The sequence below is a fragment of the Ambystoma mexicanum genome, chromosome 3q (genome assembly GCF_040938575.1).
Source record: "Ambystoma mexicanum isolate Mex_15411 chromosome 3q, UKY_AmexF1_1, whole genome shotgun sequence".
Classification (NCBI taxonomy): domain Eukaryota; kingdom Metazoa; phylum Chordata; class Amphibia; order Caudata; family Ambystomatidae; genus Ambystoma; species Ambystoma mexicanum.
Genome location: NC_090926.1, coordinates 1064944163 through 1064971487, shown reverse-complemented (window position 1 = coordinate 1064971487; position 27325 = coordinate 1064944163). Strand labels below are relative to the sequence as shown.

General features: G+C 47.1%; 1 protein-coding gene and 1 long non-coding RNA gene across 3 annotated transcripts in view; one reads left to right on the top strand and one right to left on the bottom strand.

Moving 5' to 3' along the window:
* Positions 1-3400, bottom strand: part of ANAPC11 (anaphase promoting complex subunit 11) — an 88081-nt gene extending 84681 nt beyond the window's left edge. Inside the window, exon 1 of the mRNA XM_069655297.1 lies at positions 3270-3400. The gene's annotated coding sequence lies outside the window, so the exon portion shown is untranslated. The remainder of the gene's footprint in view (positions 1-3269) is intronic.
* Positions 3401-3457: 57 nt separating this feature from the next.
* LOC138583237 (uncharacterized) overlaps positions 3458-27325 on the top strand; it is a 46083-nt gene continuing 22215 nt past the window's right edge. Inside the window, exons 1-3 of one of the 2 annotated variants that reach the window (XR_011305190.1) lie at positions 3458-3657; positions 13442-13992; positions 24031-24114. This is a non-coding gene — a long non-coding RNA (uncharacterized lncRNA). The remainder of the gene's footprint in view (positions 3658-13441; positions 13993-24030; positions 24115-27325) is intronic. The other variant, XR_011305189.1, reaches the window with a different exon arrangement.

Sequence of the window (27325 nt, the reverse complement as noted above, 5' to 3'; positions counted from 1 at the left end):
CATTGACCACAAGGCTTTCTGGGGCCCGGCTCCAAAATAACTTAAACTATCCCTCCATAAATACCTCCCCTTCTCCAGCCGTTCGCTCCTCTACTCCCAACTTCCCCAGGGTTAGTTGTTTTTCAAAGAAACGAGCTGGGGGCAGATCTTGGTCTTCAGCCAGGGCCTCCCTTTGGAACAGCATTCCAGCCACCCTGAAACTTGAAGAGAACCATCTCCGGTTCCGGAAGTACCTCAAGACCTTCCTCTTCGCTTCTGCCCCTCTTCTCCCCTGCTGATCTGTTCTTCTCTCAAGACTCTGTGCACCTGGCCACCCTCTGTCCTTTGGGCCCAGGTACCTGCTCACCCTGCCTCCCTCCTGCAGGTATCAGGTAATATTATGCCCATCAAAATTATTGCGGTATATATGGTCATCGGGAACAGCCAAGGCAATATTTTTAGTGGGGATAATATTAGGGTTTTTTGAGAGCAGGGGCTCCGTTTAGAATGATACGGGAGTTGCGGGTGGGTTCCATGCCTTAATATTGCGGCAAAAATATGGTGATATTTTTTGTATGGCGAACTTTTTCGGGGATATGAACACATGAAACCCTCCTGCACTGCCCCCGGGCCACCCCTTGCACTGGGATCTGTATCTGTACCCATAAAGCCCCCATTCTTCTTCTGCACTTATCAGATATTCTCCATCTGACTAATTATGCACTTGCCGGCTGCACTACCACTTTTTCACTGCCTTTATTTATTTATTGCACTTATTTATTCTGTTCTCTCCTCTCCTCTGTTACGCACTTTCCACTTCTCCCCTTTCCACGCACTTTCCCCCTTTTTCCTTTTCCATGCACTTGCGCATTCTTAATGTCACTGGGCCTAGTAAGATTGTTGTTTTTGTTCTCCCTTGTTCCCCTCCCTTTGCTTGGTCACGCTCTGAAACACTTGTGTATGAGCGCGATATAAATAAAATATAAATCATAAACTATGCCAACTGTAGTTTATGGCAAAAACAGGACCGAAAGCGTGTTGCCTTGGGATTTTGAAGTCGTAAATTACCTGATACAGGTGACCGATACACACCTTTTGAAAAGCAGTTGTTGGCATGTTATTGAGATCTAGTAAATACAGAGCAAATGACGGTGGTTCATGATGTATTGATCTGATGGAAATTCCGATTATGCAATGGGTTTTTAGCTCTCCTAAAACACATCGTATAGGACACACTCATTAAATGGAAATGGTACATTCAAGATCGTGCCAAAACGGGAAAGGGTGGAATTGCAAAATCATGAGCAAGTGGCTTGTGTTCTGTTGGTTGATCTGGAACCTTCGGAGGAGAGCAAGGTCGGAGAATCTCCTCAGCGCCTTGGTGTAAAGCGCTCTATAAATAAATAAATCCATCAATCAATCAAAATGGGGAATCCTGTATGGAGAATTGAAAAGTGAACAAACTGAACATACATGGTTCACCGATGGTACAGCCAAGTATGTGGGAACTGAATGACACTGGATGGCGGTAGCATACAATCCCAAAATAAAGAAATTATTGACCACATTGGGAAAAGGGAAGAGTAGTCAATTTGCAGAATTGTATGCCTTTTATCAGGCATTAAACAAGCACCTGGCTGTTTAAATATAATGACTCATGGTCCGTTGCGAATGCTCTTGCTGTGTGGCTGCCAACTTGGAAGACGAATGGAAGGACGATTCATGCGAAAGAATTATGGGGAAAAAAACTGTGGCAAGACATGTTGATGCATACTACTGTGACTGTATAGCATGTTGATGGCACACTGTGCGACAGACACAAAGAACGTTGGCTCAGTTCTGTTTCGGATGAGCATGCCAAAATGTCAGCTTTGGATGCGAGGTCTAAGGAAGATGATTGGGAAAGGGAATGCTAAATGGGCGCACCAGAAAAGTGGGCACCTCAGAGAAAAGGCTACCATGAGGAGGGCACAAGATCGGGGATTTAACATTCCTTTAGACATGGTCAAAACAATCATTTTGTAATGTCCAGTGTGTCAGCATCAAAAACAGATCTATTCCACATAACATATGGGGTAAACAAGGTTCTTTACCTGGACACATTTGGCAGATCGATTATATTGGTCCTATGCCAATCAGCAGAGGATGTCAGTATGCGTGTACGATTGTGGACGCGTATTGTGGATACTTGATGGTGTTGCCATGCAAGAGAACCACACAATTGAATACCATTACATTTCTAGACCAAGTGGCTGTGTATTATGGAATATCTTTACAGATCCCGAGAAAAACGACATAACTAATTCAAGATTATTGTCAAGGGGGTGGGGGATTTAAGGGTCCGCATAATCAGGGCTTCGGCGGATTTCTCCCCAGCTCCGAGCTGGGGGGAAATCCACCGAAAATTCACACTCATACCGCCGGCGGGAAATCCACCGGCGGTATGAGCGTGAAATTTCCCCAATGAGCCCAATGGGGAATGGGGCATTCCCGAATGGGCTGAGTGGGGAATTCCAAATCCGCCAAACCTGTGATCCAGCGCTAATAGTGCTGGTGGGTTTGGCAGTAGGGCAGATAGCGCCAGCGCTATTAGCACCGGCGTTACCGCCTAACTCGTGATGAGGCCCTGTGCCTGCAGTGATTACATATGTATTCAGGGTCTCTGTGGTAGCTGCACAGCAGTCACTGCGTCTGCGAGCATTAGTCTGCAGGTATTATTAGATATGTAGTCACTTACACCAGAGCAGGGTCTGGGTAGTAGCTGCACAGCAGTTACTGTGTCTGTGTAGTAGCTGCACAGCAGTTACTGCGTCTGCGAGCATTAGTCTGCAGGTATTATTAGATATGTAGTCACTTACACCAGAGCAGTCTGTGTAGTAGCTGCACAGCAGTTACTGCGTCTGCGAGCATTAGTCTACAGGTATTATTAGATATGTAGTCACTTACACCAGAGCAGGGTCTGTGTAGTAGCTGCACAGCAGTTACTGCGTCTGCGAGCATTCCAGACCCTGAATTGCACCGTGAATGAGCTTCAGAGCAGCTACTGTGTCTACGATAGCAACAACAACAAGAAGCTGCCCTGTGTAATTTGAAAACCAGATGTTTAGAAAGTCACGTACTTACACTTTTTAATTTCAACATGTGATGAGTACAATACAACGAATTACAGCTTCAACGTGCATTTCCAGAGGTTGCAAAAGGGTACCTCTTACCAATATAACAACAAAAGGGGTGAGAACGTCTAAGGTAATGGATGTTAAAGCAATGCATATAAAATCGCACGCCCTCACCTGATGCTGCCTGGAATCGTGTTTCGTAAAGGGGGACCTTATATTGCTTTCATTAACAATCACACTTTTAAAGGTCCTTTGAGACCCGATAGCATTGTGTGTTTGTTTAAAAGTTTGCCGACACTTTCTGAAATACCTTTGAAGCGTCATAACGTATTTCACGCATTTCCGAAGTTGTCACGTGGGACTTCTACGTGCTTAGGAGGAGAATCACTGAGGAGGGAGTACTGTATGCTGTGAACAGACAGTTCTTTTTTTTTTTATTATTGTGTATTTTTTAGGCGCTTATGCATCTCGAAAGTGTTTCGAAGCGCCAGGTATATTTAGGCGCCGGTGGGTTTGTTTTTTCCATTTTGGTTTCAGCAACAGGCAATCTTTGTCTTGGCTGGTGAGTATTATCCCCATCCCCTGCTACCGCGGCCCCAAACAGAAGTGATTTATGGCCATGCCGTGCACGCAGAGGGAGTTTCAAGGCAGATGTTTTTGTTTTTTTAATTCGGATTATGTAAGTCGAATTATACGCCAATTTTCTTCACCCTTGTCTGGCCCTCACGCAGTTGGAAATTAAGACCCATGTCGAACCAATGTTTTACCACAGCCACTTGCTTGCTTCTTTTTCTGCACAGGCTCACGTTGGCTTGCATCATACCTGCCTACATTTGAAAATCAAAAACCTTGAGATGGTCTGCCCACAACCACACATGACTCCGCCCCTTTGCACACGGCTAAGCCGACACACTGCGCCCACATGTCAAAATTTGCAGTTTTCACTTTACAGTGGAATGCAATACATTTAATTAAATTGGCAATTAATAACCACCCAAATTGCATAGGACGAATGGCATTCGCATTCCATAAAATCAATACACACACAAAACCAAGAGACAATATTTTCTTCAAATAGTGTTTTTGAAAACGTTAAAATGTGTTTTAAACTCCAAGAACCAATACAAAGGTTTTCCATGGAACTTGCAGTACCGAAATTCGACATTTCACCTTAGTTTGCCATCAGGTTATATAGTGCAGTGGTGGTTTCCAGCCTGCAAACCTGATGGCTGTGGCTGTGGTTTAATCCCTACAGTTTTTAATTTATGAGTTCACTTTAGCTGGGGGGGGGGGGGGCCAGAGTAAAAAGTGGGTGGACTCAGTCCACCTGCGTGTTCCCTGTTCCCTTGACTTGAGCTCTGGCAAACTAGTCAAAAATAATGAAAGCTTAAGCAAAATAAACGCAGTAATACTGCTTTCTTCTTTCAAAAGCAGTATTCTACATTTATTTTGCTCAAGTCTGGTGCAGCCTGTCTTCTTATTGGTCCTGCCCACACCTCTACCCGATTGCCGATTGGTGGTCTTTTGCAGCCACTCGGATGGAGGATTGGACGGGACACGCAGCGAAAACCCAGAGACTCCAGGGTCTTCGCCGGAGACCCGGAGAAGTGGCTAAAAACCTGGCGTCTCCGGGGAAAACCTGGAGGTTAGGCAGGTATGGCTTGGATGCCTCGGGCTGCCGAGCCCTCCTGCGCTGGTGGTGATATATGTGCCGCCACCGGAGTGGGGACTGAGTGCGGTGGCAGCCCGCTACTCTGAATGAAGAGCAGCAGCCGCGGGGGCAGGGAGAGGCCTAAACGATGAAGAGCAGCGGCTGTGGGGGGAGGGAGGGTTCTAGACGAGGCAAGGGGCTCTGATGTGTTCATTGCAGGGAGATGTGCCTAACTTGACCGCTCAGTGCAGCCAGTCTGTTTAGACCACAGGATGTCTTCCTTGATTTTCCTGCACCTGGGCATTTCTTCCGCTGTTTGTATAGGACACAGCTCCTTCATTTCCCTGCGTTGTCTCTCTGACTAGGTGCCTCCATGTTCATGTATACTATGCTAGTATACACTGAAAATGCAGACGACTCCTATGTAGTCTTGCCAGCAAGATCACAATGGAGTATTTTGCCTTAAATGGCCATATTGTAGACAGAGGTCTTAAATCTGCGGGGCACGTGGTGCAAAGGGGTGAGAAAAAGAGAGAAAATACTTTTTTTTCCCCTTAGTCAACTGCCTCCGACCCCCCCCCCCCCCACCTGAACATGCTCGATGTGATGGGTGCGTGGCCATGAAACAGGAAATAAACGCAGCCTGGATGTGTGCTTTCCTGCATTTGGAGCGCATCCAGGCTACGTTGTTACTTCCTACTAGTGCCACCAGCGTCTAATTGCCTGGTAAAGGATGCTGCTTCTCGGCTCAGCCCCCCACACCACAGTTGGAGGGGGTGCCAGGAAGCTCCCGATCCCTCTGCTTCCCTCTACCCCTGTGAACTTGCGAACGCACAGGGAAACTAGGCGAGCAGGGGTCTGGATCACTGCAATGCTAGTCCCCCTGTGCCTCCCTCTGTGCCCCCACCTTGGGGGGCACGGGGGAGAGGAGGTGAGCAGGGATGGAAGCACGCATTGCTGGTGTTGTACTATATCCGGCTCCCCCATGGCATATTGCTGGACTCCAGCAAGCTGCTGTGGGGCAGCCAGATATCGTACAACACCGACCCCCCTGCTTTGGTTGCCCCTCTACCTTGTTACCTCGACACCCCTTTGGTCCATGGGACGGCTCTGGCTGGGTCCGAGATCCGGCATCAGATGTCTAGCCAGATCTCGGGACCCAGCCTGCCTCAGCCATGACAAGACATCACCAAGCCCCCAGCTTTGCTGGGGGCTCAGTGACCTAATCTTTGTGGTGCTCTGTCCCCAGTCGTCAAGTATTACCTGGCTCTGTTTGCTCATCCCGTTTTGTTTCCTTCTGCCCTGAAAGGGACACCACGGGAATCAATGGGCCATGAACATCATTGTGGTGGGAGGTGGGGTGAGATCACTGTTGAAAGCAGGCATTCTAAATGCTGGACACGTCATTGTTGTTCAAATGTGCATTTTACACGTTCATGGGGAAAAATAATTTCCAAACTCAGAAACGCTGCTGAAACTTGCGTTCACTCATTTTCTTTGAGACTTTTTCTTTTTAAAGAGCACCACACCAAAACTCTGTAATTTGTGTGCCCCTTGCTTCTTGTTTTATCACAGGTTATATTCATAGAGATGTTATGTTTATCAAACTGGCTAATCACAAATAAATGCTTCAGTTGTGCTGACGCTTATTAGAAAATTACATTGGGTTCATGGGCACCAACTCTTGATTTTCACTACAGAGGGAGGAATACCCCAGGAAATTACACTGGGTTCATGGGCGCCAACTCTTGATTTTCACTACAGAGGGAGGAATACCCCAACACGTTGCACAACCCATCCCTTGGCCACACACATGTTATAGCATTTCCCTTTAGTAATTGCAAAAAGTAATTTGATTATTGCCTATATTTCGTTTTTTTATTTATTGTTTTGCTAAATATATCAATGCACATAATTATATTTTGCATATTAACATCCCAGTAACGGTTTGCCAACCTGCTGAGCTACCCTGGTTGCCATCTACTAAAGAGCAAGTCTGTGCATCCCTTGGTGTACTAAAATCACTGCGTTACCAACAGTACTTTGGATGCACCACTGCCATAGAAGTGATTTAAAGTGGCATTCTTGTATATCCCTGCTGTGGTGCCATGCCTTCGCCTGCATGGGCCACCATAAAGCCTTGAGTCTGGCATGGCCGCCGCGGCTGAGTCTGCTGCTACTTCAGTGCTGTCCCCGAACTGCAGTAAAAGCTAAATGGCTATTACTCGATGTTTCCGAAAGATAGCTCAGAGGGTTAAGCAGTACTGTGTCGGAATCTATGTAATAGATAAATGATTGGAATGCCAGCAGGCTGGACTTCTCTACTATTCTAGGCAGGGAATAGAAAGGGTCAAATATAACAGGCTAATCCTCTTTCTTTCACTCTATACATTTTTTGTCTATGTTACTTAGTATGAGTCAAGTTGTCAGGTATGTGCTCTGATTGCTCTCTCTTCTCTCTGCCAGCTGGGTGGACTGGCCTATAGGGAACATTTGTGATTTCCTGATAGGACCCTGCACGCTATGTCCCTTTTGTGTGCAGGGGAGGATGTGCGCTGACTGGCATAGTGTAGTGCTTAGATATTGGTACGGTCAATACATCTATAATTTTTTTTTTATTGTACTTTTTCAATTGCAGGAACACAGATTGCCTCTATAATCTTGTCTAGGACAGCCAAGTCCCCAGCAGCAGCATAACCATAAAAAAATCCTGACTCTGTAGTAGGTGTCCTCTCCTCCTGACGCATTTTGCACAATAATTGGTCAGTGTAGCACAACTATAGTGCTAAGTTACATAACTTTATATACTTGATATCTGATGAGACCCTGCTTCCTGTTGACCCTTGTTGTGTGCAACCCTTATTTACTTTGGTTTGTGTGGTCTAGGGGTGCAGTATTTGGGCCTCGTATTACTGCACCTTCTTGGCTCATTAGAGCAGAAGTTGCAAGACACATTTAACCTGACCTATAGGTCACACTACCAGGAGACTGTGGGCTTTGGCCTTTGATCCTGGGTGCCTCGATACTTTGACTTTCGTCCAATTCTCCTGTCTTTGGGTGTGAGGACTTACTTGGACAGCCCCTGAGGCTTGTGGTTCACCTTTTCCTATCTTCCCGAGGTTGAAGTGAATAAGAACCACCTCTCATTAACCCTTATATTTATTATCTAACCCTGTACGGGAAAGTTTCCCTTCCTCTGAATAGACAACCTTGGTGGCCGTTGACCTCCTTCCTTCCCCTGATATGCAGGAAGGGAAAAAGTCCTACTCGAGCTACAACCTGCGGAAAACCAAGACCCTACCTGTAAAGGGGAATATGGAGACTCACACGAAGGGTGGCAAGCCTAAGAAGAAGGCGAAATACGCCAAGCCAGTGGACCAAGGTGCCATCACAGAGTTCTTTCCAGTAAATGCTCCTCCGGAAACAAACTCAACTACTATCGAAGAAACCGCAGTCCCAGGCTCTAATGGCAGCACGCTAATGAATACTACCAATTTTGATGACATTGATAACAATTCCCTCTTAGACCTGTGTCTAAATATCCAGAGAGGGATGGCATCTCACACCCCTCTGACGATAATAAGTGGCTCATTACCCCATAGCATAAGCAATATGAACACTCCTCCTGGACTACATAACTTCAGACGTTTATCTGCTTCCCCTAACTTAGCAATGGCATCTATGGAGGATGCACCAGACAAAGAGGACGTGGATTTGGACTGCCAACATACTGGCTCAACCGTGATTGCCGAACTGCAGTCATCAGTTGCTGCCCTACAATTTGCACTCAAGATTTTACTTCAAATGTCAGGTCGTATCCTAACACCAACACCCTTACCATGGCACTAGACCAGAAGGATCATCTTCGCGAAGAGGCGGAAGCTAATCTATCTGACATCTTACATATTGTGGAAGGAAGTGAAGACCAGGATAATATGGAAGGCGCTGTAGCTAAGCCATCAGAAACCATAATTAGTGTTGGAGTCCACGATACACCCCAAGAGAATGCTGCTGACCCTGAGACGACACAAAGTCCTTACGTTTTCTTCTCACGGAAGCAACGTAGACTGGCGAGGAAGGCACTTAAAAATAAAAAATCCAAAATAAGTGCCTTGCCCCCTAATGCTGAGCCACGGTCAGGGCTAGATATATGCTCAAAAAAAGCTAAGAAGAAACTAGCCAGAACAGCTGCATTGGCGCCAACGGCCAAAGGTTCCCTCGCTGGCTGGTTGGTGCCTGAAGACAAACCCATTAGCCTGGATGCGGACAAGGACTTTCTGAAAGACTTAGACTTGGACGAGGACCTTTTGAAATAATTGGACCTAGAACTGGAACCTAGCTCACCAGTAGTCACTGAACTAACATCAGCACCCGCACAAGAGGGAAATCTATCGGTGCCTGCACATCCTGAACCTGGGAATGACCCTAAAGACATCAATGTGAACCGCATCTGCCTCATTAAGAACCTTTATCAGAGTGGCAAAAACACTTGGCTTGCGCGATCTGAGCTATTAGTCAGACTCTATTGCATTCCCCAACTTCGAGTATTGAAATCAGATGACTTTATGTTTGTAGAACCTCTGTCAGGTCCGAACCCTTACGTCTCTGCCTTACATTGTACCTTTCTGTCAACAGCACGGTTGAACAGGTAATACAAAGAACAACTTAGGGCTGCTGACCTAGACATTGATGTGGACCTGAATGAAGTTGATCCTAACATTTGCCCTGACACTGCAGCTCCAGTTTCTGCGCTTAATTGTCTTAAACAAGCAGATGTGAAAAATCTTGAACTTGCTGAAGTCCAACAAGTGCTAAAGTGGCTAATGGAATCCCTCCCGGGGGTTCTACACAATTATTGAGCCTTTTCTTTTCTCACTTGGAATTGCAGAGGCTTTGCCCACTTATTGAGGGCAGAGGGCTCCGTTGACTCTTTGTAAACATAGCTGTATTTGTCTTCAAGAAACCTGGGCAATGGATCCTCTGCTATGGGATGGTTTTGTTGTATATCAATCTTTTGCAAAACGGGGCACAAGGGGCCGTCCTTTTGGCGGTTTGCTCATTGGGGTGGTAAACGCAATGGTTTCCCGAAGGGTCCACTGTGAACTTGAGGACTACCTCATGGCAGTGGAGGTTAAGTATGAAGAGGAAAGCTGTTTTTTTAGGTTTCTCCTTGTTAACCTCTACAATCCACCAGGAGCTACTACTAGTGAATCCTTACAAGAAGCATTACAGGCCCTAATGTCATCTTGGTTAATGAAACCTGGTAATACCGCAGTGGCGGTCATGGGGGGATTTCAACTGCCACATGATTCGGGAGGGTTTTGTATCACCTAACTCTAACCTCAGTACAACTTGTCTAATGACCCATGAGAAAAGGGAGGCGGAAGGGTTGGGCTGGCTACAATTGTTTTCCTTTTGGGATCTTGAGATGATTAACGGCCGCACGTCCGGTGATAGGCCGGGGAAACGTACTTGGACAAACGGGTCAGCTGCCAGCGCTTTGGACTACATATTCATGTGCCCTGAGATGCAGACAAAAGTTGCTGACATGAAAGTGATTAATAATAACTGGAGTGATCATGCGTTGCTCCAATGCTTTCTCCGACTACCTAGTCATACCACTCCCATTGTATGGTCAGAAAAAAGCATTAGACTAGCTACGGAAGCCCTCAAAAACACTCCCTCTGTAAACTCCCTGGATTTCAACAGCATGTCTGTCAATGCCATTGAAGAATGGATTCTGGCATTTTCTGGAAAACATGCTGTGACTAAAGTGAGCTGTATGCTAAGAACATAGGGCGTTAGTCAACCTTACAACAAAGGAATCAGAGATGCTAAGAGAGGGCTGAGAGCGGAAATTCGTAACATTAAGACCTTGAATTTACCGCAGCCCTTTAGTGCGAGAGGATTAGAAAAGCCAAATACAGCTATAAAATGAGCATTAAGCATATAAAAAAGGCTGAGGGAAATAGTGCCTACCAAAGATTGATACTGACTATTTGCTCTAGGAACTCTCGCAGCTTTTGGTCCCTGCTGAATGAGACTAGGGAGAACGGTAAAGGCCAACTAGTTAACCCTATTAGCGAGGAGACCTGGGTAAAATTTTTAGAAGAATGTAATCATGGGGAGAGTGAGTCTCTTAATATACCCTTGTCTAAGGCCCCTACTTACCCGCCCTTTGAAGTTTCCCCTGTGGTCATTTGGAACAAAATTAAAACTCTCAAGTCCTCAAGAGCCGCTGGCCCGAACGGGCTGGCAAACGTGATTATGAACTACCCCGAATTTGGACATATCAGGTAAACTTTTTGCTTCACTGTTGCTAAGCGAAATACAGAAATGGGTTGATGAGGCCAATATACTTAGTAAATTCCAGAGTGGATTTCGGCGGGATTACTCCACCTCACACAACCTTATGGTAATGGACATAATTTACACACGGGTGCTCTCTAAGGGGCAGCCTACTTTGTATGCTCTATATATTAACTTTAAGGCTGCCTTTGACTCCATCCCTAGAGACAGGCTGTGGCTGAAACTTGAAGCATTGGGATGCCCGGAAGGTCTCTTGTACTACCTGAGACTCCTGCACCAATACACTTCTGCCCGCCTCAGGCTAAACCAAGAAGGCAGCATGACTAAAAAAGTGATCCAAAATAGGGGGGTAAAGCAGGGATGCGTTACTGCACCCCTGATTTACAACCTCTATGTATACGACATCCCGGCAAGTACTAGCCGAAACTGATAATTGCCCACCTAAAATTGGCAAGGCGCCTTGTACTGTACTAGCATATGCTGATGACCTGGTAGTATTTGACAACACCATCAGTGGGCTACGGCGCTCTGCTACCACCTTATGGGAATATGCTAGCATGAATGGTTTGACCATTAATTTAGACAAGACTAAAGTGCTCAGATTCACCGGGAAAAGAGTTTCCCGAGTTAACTTGATGGTGGGTAAAACAATACCTTATGCTCCCTCCTATCAGTATCTCGGAGTTGAAATTGTGCCCAATGGCGATTACCATTTATGCAGACAAGGTCACAAAATCAGGGCAGCGCAAGTTACTGCATTGATTGCTGCATTCTCTAATAAGCAGGGTGGCTTTACGCTTTGGGGGACACGGCACTTGTACATACAAGTGTTCATGCCTATGATCACCTATGGCCTTGAAGCCCTCCTCTCGTTTGACTTAGACTGGCTCCAAGTGATGGAAGGTAAATTTTGGCGTTGAATATTGGGACTGTCCCCAGGAGTACCGATGGCTTTGATAAGACTGGAACTGGGTCTTCCATCACTAAAAGCCACGGTACTCAAAAGGAGAGCCGGATTGTACCTCAAAATGACTAGTTGTTGCTCAAACCCTCCATTGTCTGTGATACATCAAGAGGTGGTCAAAAACACACCACTTCACCCCTATATAAAGCAATGACTATATTTCTTGCTGACATAGGTTGGATACATAGAGGGGCAGCTTATACTAAGGAAGTACATAAAGCACTTGGGAAAAGGGTGGACCTCTGGGATTGGCTCGAGAACTTTTCACACTTGAGCACTCTAAAGAGCTATCATTTCATCAAATACAGATTATACACCTATATGAAGCCCCAAGCTTATTTGAACCTCTGCCCTACGAAAAGACTCAGACATTTTATCACCCTATTTAGATTGGAACAATTACCTACTCTTGAGGATCGTGGGAGCGAGGGAAAATATCCCAGTCCCTGAGCAAGTTTGTTGCCTTTGCAAGTCACCTGAATGCTTGGAGACAGCCAAACATCTCCTAACGGAATGCCGGTCACTAACTAGCACAATATTACTGCACCTTGGTGAATTTGTACATAACCCCCAATTAATCTGCGAAATGCCTTTCTGGCTTCATTGTACAAATACTTGTAATATGCATTTGTTCATAGCCCTTTACAATGTATGGCTAAAAATCGAGCTAAATCTGGGCCCTTTGATTTTAGCAACCTGTGACCCGCAATGTGAAGAAAATATAGGTCAGTGTGGACTTGTCGTTGGCATAGCTCGGATTTAAGCTATATACATTAGCTTGATGTGAGTTGTTATTGTAAACACGCATATTACCATGTATAGTGTATAAGTCCACACAGCATTTTGGGTCAAATTAATAATAATAATGATATTCCGCATCCCCATGTTGTTACATGTTATATTCATTTGTTTACTTCTTTTTATTTTCTCTTTCTTGTATATTTGTGTACATTTGTTGAATACTATTCATATACTGTTTTAAGGATATTAATGAAAATTGTTTTATTATGTGTAAAGTTTGAAATTACTTTCAATCTGTATCACATTAAAGAATAAATTAAATTAAGTAGTAGGACTTGCGGACGGTAAAAATGCCTTTTTTTAAAACTACTGCATTTTGCTGTGGGTGATGGGGCAATTTTGAAGCTATTGTTGGGAGTCACAACCAGGGATTTCCAACCTATTTTTGAGACTGTTCCTTTCTCATGTCCAGTTTGGGGCAGTACTGAAAGTTGACGTCTCATGTGGGAGTTGCATTTACAGTGCACTGTGTACTTTCTCCTGGTTTCCCAGCATAAGGTCCTGCTTACTAGCTCATGCCTAACACCCAAGAGCTGTGTTTAAACCCTGCTCATCTAATCTTACTTTTGAAGTCTCAGGTAGACCTGCGTATCCTTGGCTAACTGTTTGTTTTCATTACAGCAGCATCGCTCCAAGCATCAGTGTGTCAACCTAACCACCTGTGTGTGTCCCAGCAAGAAAAATCCAGTGAAGCACTTGACTACTGCACTCGCTGATTTCTGCAACTACTTTTTGCTACTGGATCTTCTGCTCCTCCCTCACTCACTTGTGCTCTCCCTCCTGAAAAAAACCCTCTGCAGACCAGTCTTGTCCAGCCAGCTGCCCCCCATATCTATCACCCCCTTCCTTGGGCCAGTCCTGATGCAGCTGGACCCCCCTCCGCCCCCTGCCCCCAAACTGACCCAATACACTGAACTGCTTGGTTGCCTCCATGACATCAATCTGGATTCCGAGCATCCAGAGGCACGGAAACTGCTCTTCTGAACAGTTGTGAGGAACTGTTTGCATCTCTTGATTCCAACTCTCCAGCTGTTCTCATTCTACGTGATCTCTCCTCTGCATTTGATACGGTCAACCACTCCATCCTCATAAAATGACTCCACGATACCCTAGGTATCTCGGAGCGGGCACGGACCTGGCTGACCTCCTTCCTGAGTGACTGCCCATCCCAGGTAATTCTCGGCTCTTTCTCCTCCACCTCCACCTGCAGCGTCCCCTGGGGGTCTTACCTTTCTCCCTGGCTCTTTAATAACTACCTTGCTCACCTCATTTCCACCTTCTCTCCAAACATCCAGTGTTATGCAGATAATGCACCACTTTTCTTTAAACATCCCTCTGATCCCTTTCTTACTTCCTCCATCACTCCTGACTGCCTTTCTTCCAGCCAGCCCTGGTGTACTTCCAATGATCTCTGCTTTGTCAGCATAACTGAGGTCCTTCTTATTGGGACTCCTGCTCCCTCTTTTTGTCCCTCATTCTGGCCATCTTCTGTGGGCTCTACCCCTTCATCTGAAGCCAGAAACCTGGAGTCCTCTTAGACTCCCCTTCACTTCATCCCTTACGTCCAGGACCTTGCCAAGTCCCACTTTCAACTCCACCTCCTGAAAGGTATTCTTCCTTTCCTCACCTTCCCCCAGAAGCTCAATGTCTCCAGAGCTCTGGTTCTATCTAGGCTAAACTACTCCAATAGCCTTTTCCTTAATCTACCCTCTTCTTCTCTACGCCCCCTCCAGCTAATCCCGAATAGGGCTGCAAGAGTTATCCGTGGCCTCAAGCCCCGGAATATCATCTCTCCAACCCAAAAACTCTCCACTGGCTCCCAGTTGCTAGAGGGATCACATTTAAATCCCTCTGCATCATCCACAAGGCTGTCTGGGACTGGGGATCATGCTATCTACAACTTGCTCTCACTATCTACTTTCCCTCCAGATCTTTATGTTCCTCCAGCACCAACTCTTTGTCTGTTAAGCCCTTTACTAAACAGTGAGCTGGTGGCTGATATTTCCTCAGCAGACTCCCACCTATGGCATAGCCTCAAGCTTCCTATTCGCCTTGAGCTGGATATCCTCAAATTCCGGAAACTCCCCAAGACTTTCCTTTTCACTTCCTCCCTCCCTTCGTCCCTACTTTGTTAAATCCCACAGTTGCTGAAATTGGTGACCAGGGCCCAGGACTCGTTTCCTCCCGAGTACTGGCCTCCCCCACCCAATCGCCTTCAGCCTCCACCCATCCCACCACTTTGCCTTGGCACCTACTGGGTTATGCCACCACAGGCCTGCGCTTATTTATTGGCGGCTGACCACTCCACCTAGACACTTGCAGCTGCTCACTCACCAGCACCTCCCTTCTGTTACACCTAGCACTTAAACCCCCACTCCCTCATCCCTTCTTTCTGCTTGCACTTTCTGAATGCTTACAAGGGCAAGTAGGTTCACCTCTATCTTTCGTTGCTGTATTTGTTCTTCATCCCCATGTCCCATCCCTGTTGGCGCTTTGAAACAAAACGCACAGTAATAAAATATATGTGGCTCTGAAGGGGAGGGATGGGACATCTGCTAGTGTATCTTGAGGGAAGGATGAAGGTACCTGATTGTGAGTCCGGAGGGAGAGGGTATTTGTGGGACTGGAAGGGTGAATGGTAGCATCTATATGTGGGTCTGGAGGGAGGGATGTAGTCATCTAGGTGTGGATCTTAAAGGAGGGATGTGATATTTGGGTATAAGTCTGGCGGTAGGGACGGGGCATTTGGATCTAGATGGAGGCATGTGAATCTGGTGCAAAGGAGTTACACCTGGGTGTGGCTCTGGAGTGAATGGGGATAGAGCATCTGTGATTGAATGGGGACATGTAGGTCTGGGGGAGGGATGGGGGGCTTCAGGGTGTGGGTCTGGAGGCACAAGGGAGGGGGCTGTCTCAGTGTAGGTCTGTAGGTAGAGGAGGAACATCTGGGTGTGTGTTAGAAGGTATGGATGGGACATTTGGTTGTGGGTCTGGGTGAGGGAGTATCTGGGTATGGGCCGGGGCAATGGATAAGGTGTGGGTAAAAGAGGAATAGGGCATGTAGGTATAGGTCTGGAGCTAGGGATGGGGCATCTTGTGTATGGAGGGAGGAATGGGGCATGTGAATCTGGAGCAAAGGCTCTGGCATCTTGGTGTGGATCTGGTGAGTTAGAAGGGACATGAGTGAATGGAGGGAAGAAGACCTCTGGGTGTGAATGGAATCATGGGGCTTGTAAGGAACTCATGGTGGCAATAGTAGACGGACACAAGTGATCACAGTTCAAGGGTGTTTATTAAACTATGTGGGTTGGAAAAAGGCCTAAAATCCTTCCATTCCAATTCCTGGTTCACAGAGGAACTCCAGACTTTGCGCAAAGACAAACGCTTAGCGCTCAAAAATTGGCAGATAAACCCCTGCGAGACCACAAAAGCTAACTTCAAATCCATAGCAAAAAAATACAAAGACGCAATCTTCCTTGCTAAATCTGAAGCTTACAACCACCACATCTCCAATGCCAACTCCCACTCTAAAGAATGTTTCAATATATTCAAAGAACTAACCGTACCACCTACATGCCCTGATGAGATCGTCAAAGACGAGGCATGGTGTACAGGCATTCAATCAGCCATGCTCACAAAAATAAACCTCCTCCAAAACAAAATATCCCACCACTTCAATACCTTACCAAAGCAAAGTGCACATGCACAGATAAAACCTAATGTAAAAGTAAGAAACGTGCCCAAATTTGCATTTACCGAAATCTCCGAAGCCGAGGTCACTGACATTCTCAGACACCTCAAACCCTCACAATGTAAGGGTGATGTATGCCCCCCTAAAATCATCAAAGACTGCGCAGAACCACTCGCCCCTCTTCTCACAGCCTTCATCAATGCATCCTTCAAAACAGGCATAGTCCCAGACAGCCTTAAAGAGGCCTGGGTACGCCCTCTCTTAAAAAAAACGACGCTAGACCCTGCTAACCCTAACAACTACCGACCCATAACCACAGTCACATTCCTCCTGAAACTACTTGACAAGCCGCCCACAAATAGATTCAACTATACCTTGAATCGAACGCAATCCTAGGTAAAAGACAATCTGGGGTCCGCAAGGGACACGGAACTGAAACCGCCCTTCTAGACTTAAAAAACGAAATTACCAACATCCTAGACATAGGCAAGCCCGCCCTCCTCCTTCTCCTTGACCTTTCAGCTGCGTTTGATCTGGTAGACCACACTACTCTTACCAGTCACCTGACACACGCTGCACACTTCTCAAATGACGCAGCATCCTGGGTAACATCATTCTTAGAGGGTAGAGCTATGAAAGTGTTCTCTAACACAGCACATGCAGCACCCTCCTTCATCCACTGTGGTGTGCCACAAGGTTCCTGTACTGCCCCCACGCTCTATAATCTTTTTACCAAGCCACTATTTGATAAACTAGACGCACTGGGGATCACTTACACAAATTACGCCGACGACACGCAGGTTCTCCTCCCCCTTACAGGGAACTATCACCAAGACGCCTCTACCCTACAGCAAATCTACTGTACCATACAAGCATGGATGGCTACTAACGGCCTCTGCTTGAACGGGGACAAGACCGAAATCCTCATTCTAGGACAGAAATCCACCCTCTCCACCTCAACCCACTGTACATCAATTTCAACATAGACAATTATATCATCCCAGTCCTATCCTCAGTTAAAACACTGGGGGTTCACATAGACGCCACGCTATCCATGGACAAACAAGTCAGCGCCATAGTCTCGGCCTCCGCACTGAGTACTAAACTCATTAACGCAATAAAACCATTCCTAACCAAGGATAACTGCCTCTCCATCGCCCGAGCAACTATAGGAGCCCAACTAGACTATTGTAATGCACTCCTAGCCGGCACCTCCCAAAAAAACGTATCTAGGCTCCAAACAACCCAAAACAACGCTCTCGGAGCAGCCCTCAGTATACCAAAAAGAGAACACATCACACAAGCCAGAAAGGCAGCTCACTGGCTCCCAGTCAAAGACCGTATATCCTTCAAAATTCTCACAACCACCCATAAATGCATCAACCTCACAGCCCCCTCTTATTTATCTGACACGATAGGTAGATATCAATCCACGAGACCATGAAGAGCACAATACACAAATCAACTAGCAATACCTCGCATCAACAGAACCAAAGCAGGAGGCATAGGCTTCCCCTTCATTGCACCTAAACTCTGGAATTCCCTACCGACTGACCTCAGAGCGGATGCATCTCTCTTCTTCCAAAAAAAGCTCAAAACCCCTATTCAACTAACCCCGTTTTCATGTGCTCCTGCTACTCTTGCATAACTGTAAATAAGTATATCTCGTCCATTGTAACCGTACGGACATTAACTGTATGTAACTAAGTATAAGCAACAATGTAACCAGCGCCACAATGCCTTTGGTCTGCTGTGCGCTCAACAAATGCAAATAAATAAATAAATAAGCCTAAATCTAAGATGGGAGCACGCTTTGACCATCAAATAATAATAAGGCAGTCATACTGGCGTCTTGTCAAATAAAAGGGCCCGTAATAAGAAAAACCTATTGCTAATCCTTACGCTTAATGTAAACAAAGAGTGTGGGATAAGGGTCACAGCAAATGTATTTACAAATAATTCACTATGTTATAGTCGGGTCTCCCTTCCCCACGTTTTGAGGATGGGACAAGGTAGGATTCTGGAGCACAGCACATGCACAAGCTAACCTTAATGCTCTCAGTTTGGTGGTTGTCTCTTTTCTACAAAAATTCTCTTGCGTCCGAGGACCTGATAGGTTCCCAAAATAATAAACAAAAGTTCCTTTCTGCTTGCATTTTGGGTGATGGCTTTTCACCCCTGGATAACCCTCTTCCGGGCCCAGATCTACAAAGACTTTCGACTGCACAGAGGATTTTACTAGACCCCCGTATGACCACTTTGACCCTATTCTCATGCCGTTCTCCCAACGCCTTCTAGTAGCGGTAGTTTCAACAACAGACAGGGTAATCGCCCCGAGTTTCCTAAGTGAGCACCCACGTGGTGCTTGACTCTTCTACAGCTGGCTTTCCCCTTGCGTATCAACAGTTCTTTGTACTTTCTTTAATCAGCCGCTTGCTACTTTCGTTCAACACAGTTTGGTTTCTTCTTATCGCTCTCCCTTCGACTTACCGGCTGTGATGAACCGCTTGGCTTTTCTTGTCTCTGAAGTCAAGGCCGGTATCGTGGGGCCAAGCGTCTCTCCCCGGCTTCGTTGTCAGCGGTGGTGTACCCTATGTACCGTTGACATCTGCTTGCTATTGTTAGCGTTCTTATGATTCCTTCTGCAGAGGTTTCACAGGCGTTGGTCAGAAAGGGCAAGGTTGCTTCTTTCCTTGTCACCCTCTCGATTCTCGCTGTCTGTCTCCTCTTATACTGCCATCCTGAGGTAGCTCTGTCGTTGTGCAGCCTGCCTTGTTCATATTGTGCTCTCGTGCTCCACCTTTTATCCCTGTGAGGAAGGGAATGGGGCGTCGGGTGTGTGTGATTCTGGTCAATTGCCTGACTTTGCCTGACCCTGGTGTTGGGACAGGTCGGGTAAATGGCTTTGGTGTTTGTCTGTCGTCGTTTGTGATGTGTGAAAGTGTTTGTGTCGGAAAAGGGGAGGTTGCCATGAGGAATGATAGTGTTTGTCCTAGGGGTTTCAGTAAATTCAGTAGAAGGGGGTGCTTGAAATAATAATCCTAGGGCCGGGAGGGAGAAGAATGACTGGGAGTATTTTGGTTGGAAAGCACCAAGAAACGGGGATTCTGGGGTTTGTGGCTTTCAAATTTAACGGGGTATGGGTTTGAAGGGGATTCATATTGGGTAGATTCTTTAGGAGGAAGGGCGGTCGAGTTGGTACAGCCTAGTAAATCCTCAAGGACCTTGTCTTCCTCATCCCTTTCTTCTGTAAAATACTGCGCCTCACCTGGTGTATTCCCCCGAGCACAACCCCGGGTTCCCCTACCCAGGTGATCCTTCTCCACTCATCTACCCATAGGGTTGGGATACGAGAGGGCTAGTTCGTCTCTGGTCACCTTAATAACTGATTCCTGGGATCTACTCATAATACCCTCCGGTTCTCACAGGCTATGTAGGTCTGAAGGGAGGCATGGGAAATGTGGGTCTGGAGGGCACAATGCAGGAATCTGTATGTGGCTATGGTGGCACTCCAGCGGTTCAATTTGCCGGGCGACTTCGTCAACGTGGTGATCTTGGGCGCATCATTCTATGAGGCGGCAGTTCAAGAGCTACCTGGGTCGAGCTGTGATTGTAACCCCCAGTTATTGGGCTCGGGAACCTGCCGTTGAACAGTCGCTTCGGGCCTAGCGGGCAACAAGCTTTAGCTCTGACACAATGCTGTGCCGAGCTGGTTGAAATTGCAAGCAACTTTGAAGTGGTGGAGGAGTGCAGCAACCAGCGTCAGCGACTTCCCTCTTGTTCCAGGTGCGGTGAACACCGAGCAACCAATTCTGTGCAGTAGAACGGGGAGCTTCGGCTGGTCTGGTCCTCTCAGGAGGACTTGAGAATAGGATGGGTCCATTCAGGTTCTGCTCTCCCAGCTCGGGAGATTCTCGTGCTAAGTGGTACATCCTGATTCACAGCAGAGTTCACTCCGGATATGCCATGGGAGTGGATAGGTAACAGATCTTTCTTCTCTCTTGGATGATTCATTCACCTCAGGCTGAGGACTTTGTAAAGTGCAACTTTCCCAAAGGGAGTCCTGTGAGATCTTCAGAATTAATCTGCACCCCTAAAGGTTCCAAGAAGAACTGAATGAATCTGAAGAAGAGGTGAGAGACCCCTTGCTTTAAAGGCAAAAGTCCTCTGGGGATTGGACTAGTGGTCCAATCCTGGCTCTTGGGCTGAGTGGACATTGCCCTTTTGATGTCATACTCAACATACTTTTCTCCAGAGTAAGTGGAGGGGACAGGAAAGCAATCAGCACAGTGAGAATCAAGATGGTGAAAGTCGTCTGCAATTGACTATCATAATCCCCCCGCTCCCTTCCCTTCTCGCTGAGAACAAAGACCTTTAGAGATGCAGCACCCTATTGTGAGGCTACTCCTTTTGAATGGGTGTGATCCTCTGATGCCTGGGCCCAGGACAGCTGCCTTCTGTGTAGGTGTCTCGGGCAGAGGTTGTTAACTGCCCCCACAAAGAGATCAAAGAGAAGGCCTGGCCTTCCAGGTTCTTGCCATTTGCGATGTTACACCCAGTTTACCAGAATACACATCACCTTCTGCTCCAGAGTTGACTCAACAGGAGCTGACACATGTGCGATATTGATTGAAGTGTGGCAGCATTAAGTAGTACCATGCACTATGCCTAAACTCTGGCATAGTTTTATTTTCGCGATTATCTTGCCACCATCATGGGCTACTTATGATCATTGTCATTTGGGTACAGGGGCACATATCTTAAATGCTGCTCCTATGCAGTTGAGACCTTTCTGTTGCTGTCCCATTGGCATCTGTGACCTCCGAACCTGCTCAGTGCAATGGGTAGAGTAGGTGCTTTTGACTCAGGCCACAGATGCAGAAGTATGCTTTTGGCATGGAGCTGACATAAGGGGAATATGATCCGCAGATCACTCTTTCTGAGATGGAACTACCCGCATCATTTCATTATTCAATAAAAGCTAGGGCTTTGCACCCTTGCCAGATGGCAGTTCCTCACAGGGAGGGATTTGGAAAGTGTATGTGGAGGAGGGTGGTCGGGACCATCTGTTCATCTGGAGAGAGGGTAGAGTGGGCTGTCTGGAGGGAGAGAAAAGATAACTGAGTGTGGGTTTGGTGGCAGGGAGAAGGCAACTAGGTGTGGGTCTGGAGGTAGGGAGGATTCAATTGGCTGTGGGGAGGGACAGGATAACTAGGAGTAGGTCTCGAGTAAGGGTGGGATGGGTGCCACCTGGGTATCCATCTGGAGGTAGGGATGCAGCATCTGGGTATACGTTTGGAGGTATGGTGGCTTGTATGTCTGGAGGCATTGATGAGGGCATTTGAATCTAAAGAGTGTTGAAGCACTTGGGTGTGGTCTGGAGGAAGGGTTGGAGAATTGGGTCTGGAGACGAGATGGATGTGGCCATCTGGGTCTGGGTCTGTAGGCAAGCGGATGTGGACAACTGGGTGTTGGTCTGGAGGCGGGGCGGATGGTGCCATTGTGGGGGTGGACCCTTAATTACCTCATCTCAAGTGGGCCCACCCCTTGATGTACGAGTGCAGGTTTTGTATGTAAAGCAAGTACAATTGACCGGGGAGCAGTTAGATGGTACCGCAGGACCAAACTAACCTAAGTCTCTTCATTATGTCCGTGGTCGGTCATGTCATCATGACATAATGAAACATCCACATTTCAAACATAATTCATTACTAGTAACCACCGGCCTGAAGCCTTTTAATCTTAAGTATGATTGCACATAGTCTGCACGTATATTTTAGCAACATGAAAAGAAGCTGAGCAAACCGGATCTCTTTGAACAATGATTACTATCCATGCCCTAGTTTACTGGCTCCACATAAGTCATTAGATCCTGAGAAAAGAATTGACCACCGGACCCCAGGGCCCATCTTTATTGCTGGCGCAGGCAAATGGCCAAACCCCTCTGCGCGACTTCAATGCATTGGGCAAGATTACATCTGTTCCTTGTAGAACTGTTAACCCATAAACCGATGCATCATGTTCACTGCATGACCTTTTATGGGATGACTCGTTATTAATCTGCCAATCTCCCATGCGTTCAGGAGATTACATTGGCTATCTGTGATACTTATCAGACCATAAAAACAATGGGAGGCTCATTCAGCTGAGTTGACCATCGCTAAGACCGTAGTTACTTATTCACCCATCCTTTGGCCTTTGTGAAACACTGCAGAACCAGTTTCTGAAAGTTCACCCCACACTTCCTTGTTTTAATCTGTTCATAAAAATCCCACTTCATGTAGATTCATAAATCCCCTTAGTTTCCTCAGTCTGCATGCATGTCTGGTAAATACCATCTTTCCTTTACAGTGGATTCTTGCAGGATACGCTCCCTTTCTCACATGCACTTTATAAAAACCCCTCTGCCTACTTCTGGGGGCTCCATAGTACATTATGTCAGAATCATGTTAACATTTCATTTGGTGGTTTTAACATTTTGTCTTTCTGCATGTATGTTAATCTAATAGTTATAAGTTCTAATAGAAAAAGTAACACTTAAAGTAACATATCTCATCCATTATTAACTGCACTCGATACATATGAAATGGCAACATTGTGCCGAGTTCGCCACACCCCATGTCATCAATATGGCGTGCGCATCATGAACCCCTCATGCTTGTGGGGACCCTTCCTGACCACCCCTACACCATCTAGCAGTGGGTCTGGAGGTGGTGGTGAAGCATCTTGGCGTGGCTTTGGAGGGAGGGATGGAGCATCTGGGTGTGGGTCCGGAGGAGAAGGTGGCGGCTTGTGGGTTGGGAGGGAGGGATGGATGGGACTTGTGGGTCCAGGTGGAGGAATGGGGATTGTGCATCCAGAGGGAGGGATGAGGGTGTGTAGATCTGGAGGGAGGGATGGGGGCGGGTGGGATGTATGGTTCTGAAGGGAGGGAGGGGGCATTTGGTTGTGGGCCCAGGGTAGGAGGTATCTGTGTGTCGCGAGGGTGGGGCATCTGGGTGTAGGTCTGGAATGATGGATGGTAGAATCTAGGTGTGGATCTGGAGGGAGGGGTGGGGCATCTGTGTGAGTGTGGGTAGGGACGGTTCAGAGCAAGGAGGTCTGGAGGGAGGGATGGGGGCATGTGAATCTGGAGCAAGGGTGGAGCAGCTTGGTGTGGCTCAGGAGGGAGAGGAATGGGGCATCTGGGATGGGGCCATCTTGATGTCTGTGTGGAGGTAGATTCAACAATTGGGCTCCTGGTGTGGAACTTATTCTACCCAGGAGTGGTGCTTAGGAAACAAAAAATACAGTTGAATAGGTCCAAAGAAAATATGCTAAAAAAAATACTCCTACTTATTGTGACCCTCTGCATGCATAAAGACAGAATCACTCTTCCATACTCTGTTGTGAAACAAATCTCGTTTTTGCTTAAACTGCAGCCGTACAGGTAATGCTGCGCAGCCCGCTCCCGCTCTGGACTCCTTTAGGGAATGTGAATCCCTCTTTAACACTAATAAGATGCCCTCATTCACTTTAGGTTTCTCCTGCGGGGCCCTAAAAAGAAAATAAGAAACAAATTTGTACAGGCTGAGTTTACAGAGATATTACCCTCCAGTGTGAGGTAAGATCTTTTTCATTCATGCACCCACGTGTGTGCTTTTTTGCTTTACTGTGACAGCATTAGGGGGACACCACAATTAATCAGCAACCCCACATACCTTTCTGTTTCTTCATAACAGGATTACATAGAGATCAGCCTGCAAGGCAATTGGATCTCCATAAACAGTGCCTGTGGAATTAATTCACCCATAGGTAAGCTGTGTGTTTTTTTGATCTTTACAAAAAACAACACAGCACCGGATTTAGTCAGTTTAAAATAACATGTGCCCATATACCTCCTTGACAATAGTCTCCCTTCCCCTGCAGCACAGACGTCATTCTGTACAGATCCCCGTCCTAATGAAGGCCGTGTACAAGATGAGGCACATCAAGCCCACCTTAAAACGGCTGAAACACTGTGGTGTAGACGCACTACCGCCAACTGCAGTACATTGACGCTGCCAACACAAAGTAAATTATTTGTTGTCTTTTATATTTCTATGTGATGTTACAATGTTGATTTTTATGTGTATACTATAATATGTAAATTCCGTGGCAAACCACAATATAGGTTGAGTTTGTCTTACACACACAAATTGGCTGTTTCGCCAAAAAATGTTTGATCCTGTGTGTTGTAAATATTGCTGTCTGTATTTCCGGTCAAACACCGTTTGATGTCATATCTCTTAAATGTCCATTTTTAGGTTGATTTACACAATTCTAGATATATTAAAAAACGAGATTTGTTTCACAACAGAGTATGGAAGAGTGATTCTTTATGCATGCAGAGGGTCACAATAAGTAGGAGTATTTTTTGAGCATATTTTCTTTGGACCTATTCAACTGTATTTTTTGTTTCCTGTGCGGCGGTAGGGAAGGATCATCTGAGTGTGTGTCTGGAAGCAGGCATGAGGGCGCATGACTGGGTTAGGGTGGATTATATACGGGGCATAGCGGGAGGGATGCAGCATCTAGGTTTGGATCTGGAAGAAGGGATGGAGGAATCTGAGTATAGGTCTAGAGGTAGGGATGTGGCATCTGTGTGTGTGGGTATGGAGGGAGGAATGTGGCATGTGAATCTGGAGTAAAGGCTAGAGCACCTGGGTGTGGCTCTGGGGGGGGGGGGAATCTGGGTATGAACTGAGGGATGGTGGCACAAATGTCCGGAAAGGAGGGATGGGGGCTTCTGCGCTTGACTGGTGGGATGAAGACATCTGGGTGTGAATGGCGTTGTGGTGGCATGTAGGTAAGAAGGGAGGCATGGGAAATGTGGGTCGGAATGAGGGCATCGGTATGGTGGGAGGGATGAGTGTCTGGAGGCACGAGGAATGTAGGTTTGAGGATAGAGATGTGGCATCTGGGTGTGGTTCCAGAGGAAGGAATGGAGTACCTGGGTGTGAGTCTACAGTGTGGGCGATAGGGAGCCATCTAGGTGGTGTTTTGCAGGGAGGGATGGATGCAGCCATGTGGTGGGCATGGTGAGGCAACTGGATGTGCGTCTAGAGGGAAGGACTGCAACTGAGTCTAACTAGGGGGCAGAGAGTACAGCTGGGTGTGGATTTGGATCAAGGGTATAAAAGGCCTTCTGCGTGTGGGTCTGGAGGGAGGGATGAGGCAATGGGATGTGGATCTGGAGGGAGGGATGAGTCGACTGCATGAGGGTCTGTAAGGAAGGAGGGAGGGAGAGAAGGAGGGTCAGGAAAACTAGGTTTGGGTCAGGAGGGAAGGGTGAGCCATCTGGGGGTGGACAAAACAATCTGTGTTTCTGGACCGAGGAGAGGATGGGCATCTGGATGTGGGTCTGGAGGGACGGAGAAGATAAGTGGGGGTGTCTAGCAATAAAGTGGAGAAAATGGGTGTGGGTCTGGAAGGAGGGGTGAAGCAACTGGGTATAGGTATGAGTGGGGTGGGGCCATGTGGAGGTAGGCATTGAGCATCTGGGTGTGAGTTAGGAGGATAGTGGCATGTGAATCTAAAGCGAATGTTGGAGCACTTGGGTGTGGAGGGATGATGGGGCCATTGGGTGTGGAGTGGTGCATCAGGGCCTCTCGGTCTGGAGGAAGTGTTGTGGCATCTCCATGGGTCCTGAAAGGGAGAGATGCGTCCTCATAGATTGGGTCCTTTCAGTGTGGGTCTGGTGAAAGTGACGCCCACGTTTTGGTGTTGGCCTGAAGGGAGGGTCAGGGTGACTAGGTTTGGAGGGAGGGCTGGATGGGGCCATCTAGGTGTGGGTCTGGAGGGAGGTCTGGATGGGCCCATCTGGGTGTGGGTCTAGAGGGAGGACTAGATGGGACCATCTCTGTGTGGCCTTCGGTTGGGATGTAGAGATGCAGGCATCTGGGTGTGGGTCTCGGGAGCTCGGCCCTGCTGAAGGCGGGACAAGGCAACTGAGTGTGGGTCTGTAGGAAGAACAGGACATTAGGTTGTGAGGCAGGGCTGATGTGGCTATCTGGAAGGGGCCTGGACCAAGCCATTTCTCACTTTCACTTTAGCACTAAGGGTTCTTGGGAAATATTCTTTGGTGACCAGCTCGAGAGTATAGAACATATGGGGCCTGTGAGTAACCTGACGGTTATCTCCCAGAGAAGGGCCATTGCTTTTGGATCCCGACCCTGTGGGTGGGCAAGCGAGGGAGGATCACTTGAGGGGAGGGTCACGAGGGATTACAAGGAGAATGTTGTTACTTGGCATTCATATAGCGCTCTATATATCATTGGTATGACCTCAAGGCGCTGGTAGGTTGAACGCCCTTGGGAACCGTAGTTCTGGTCCGTAGAGAGAGGTAGTCTGTGTGCAGCTGATGTGAATGCCGGATGGTAGCTACATCCTAGCTGCATCCTAGCATTAGGTGTGGTACTGAAGATATCAGTCGAATGCGTGCAGCCTGGTGGGTGGACACCCAGACTGGGCTCTGGCTGCGTTAGGCCTGAAGGACTCGTATGTGAGCAACAAGGCCGGAATGTGCTCGGCTAGCTGAATTTTATTAGGGTGATGAGGTCTTCATGCGGTTGTATTCGTATGTGAACAGCTAGGCCGAATTAATCAGGGGTATAGCTGTGCTCTAGTTGTATGATGGTGTATAGTAGAGAGTAAGCATAGTGGTGTGACAAGATGGTTATCTTTGAAGCGCCCGAGACCAGGCATGTGAACAGGGTGGCAGGGAACACAGCGACACACAGACGTATAGAGACAGGGCTGGGTTTACAGCGACATGAGGGGGGATGCGGATATAT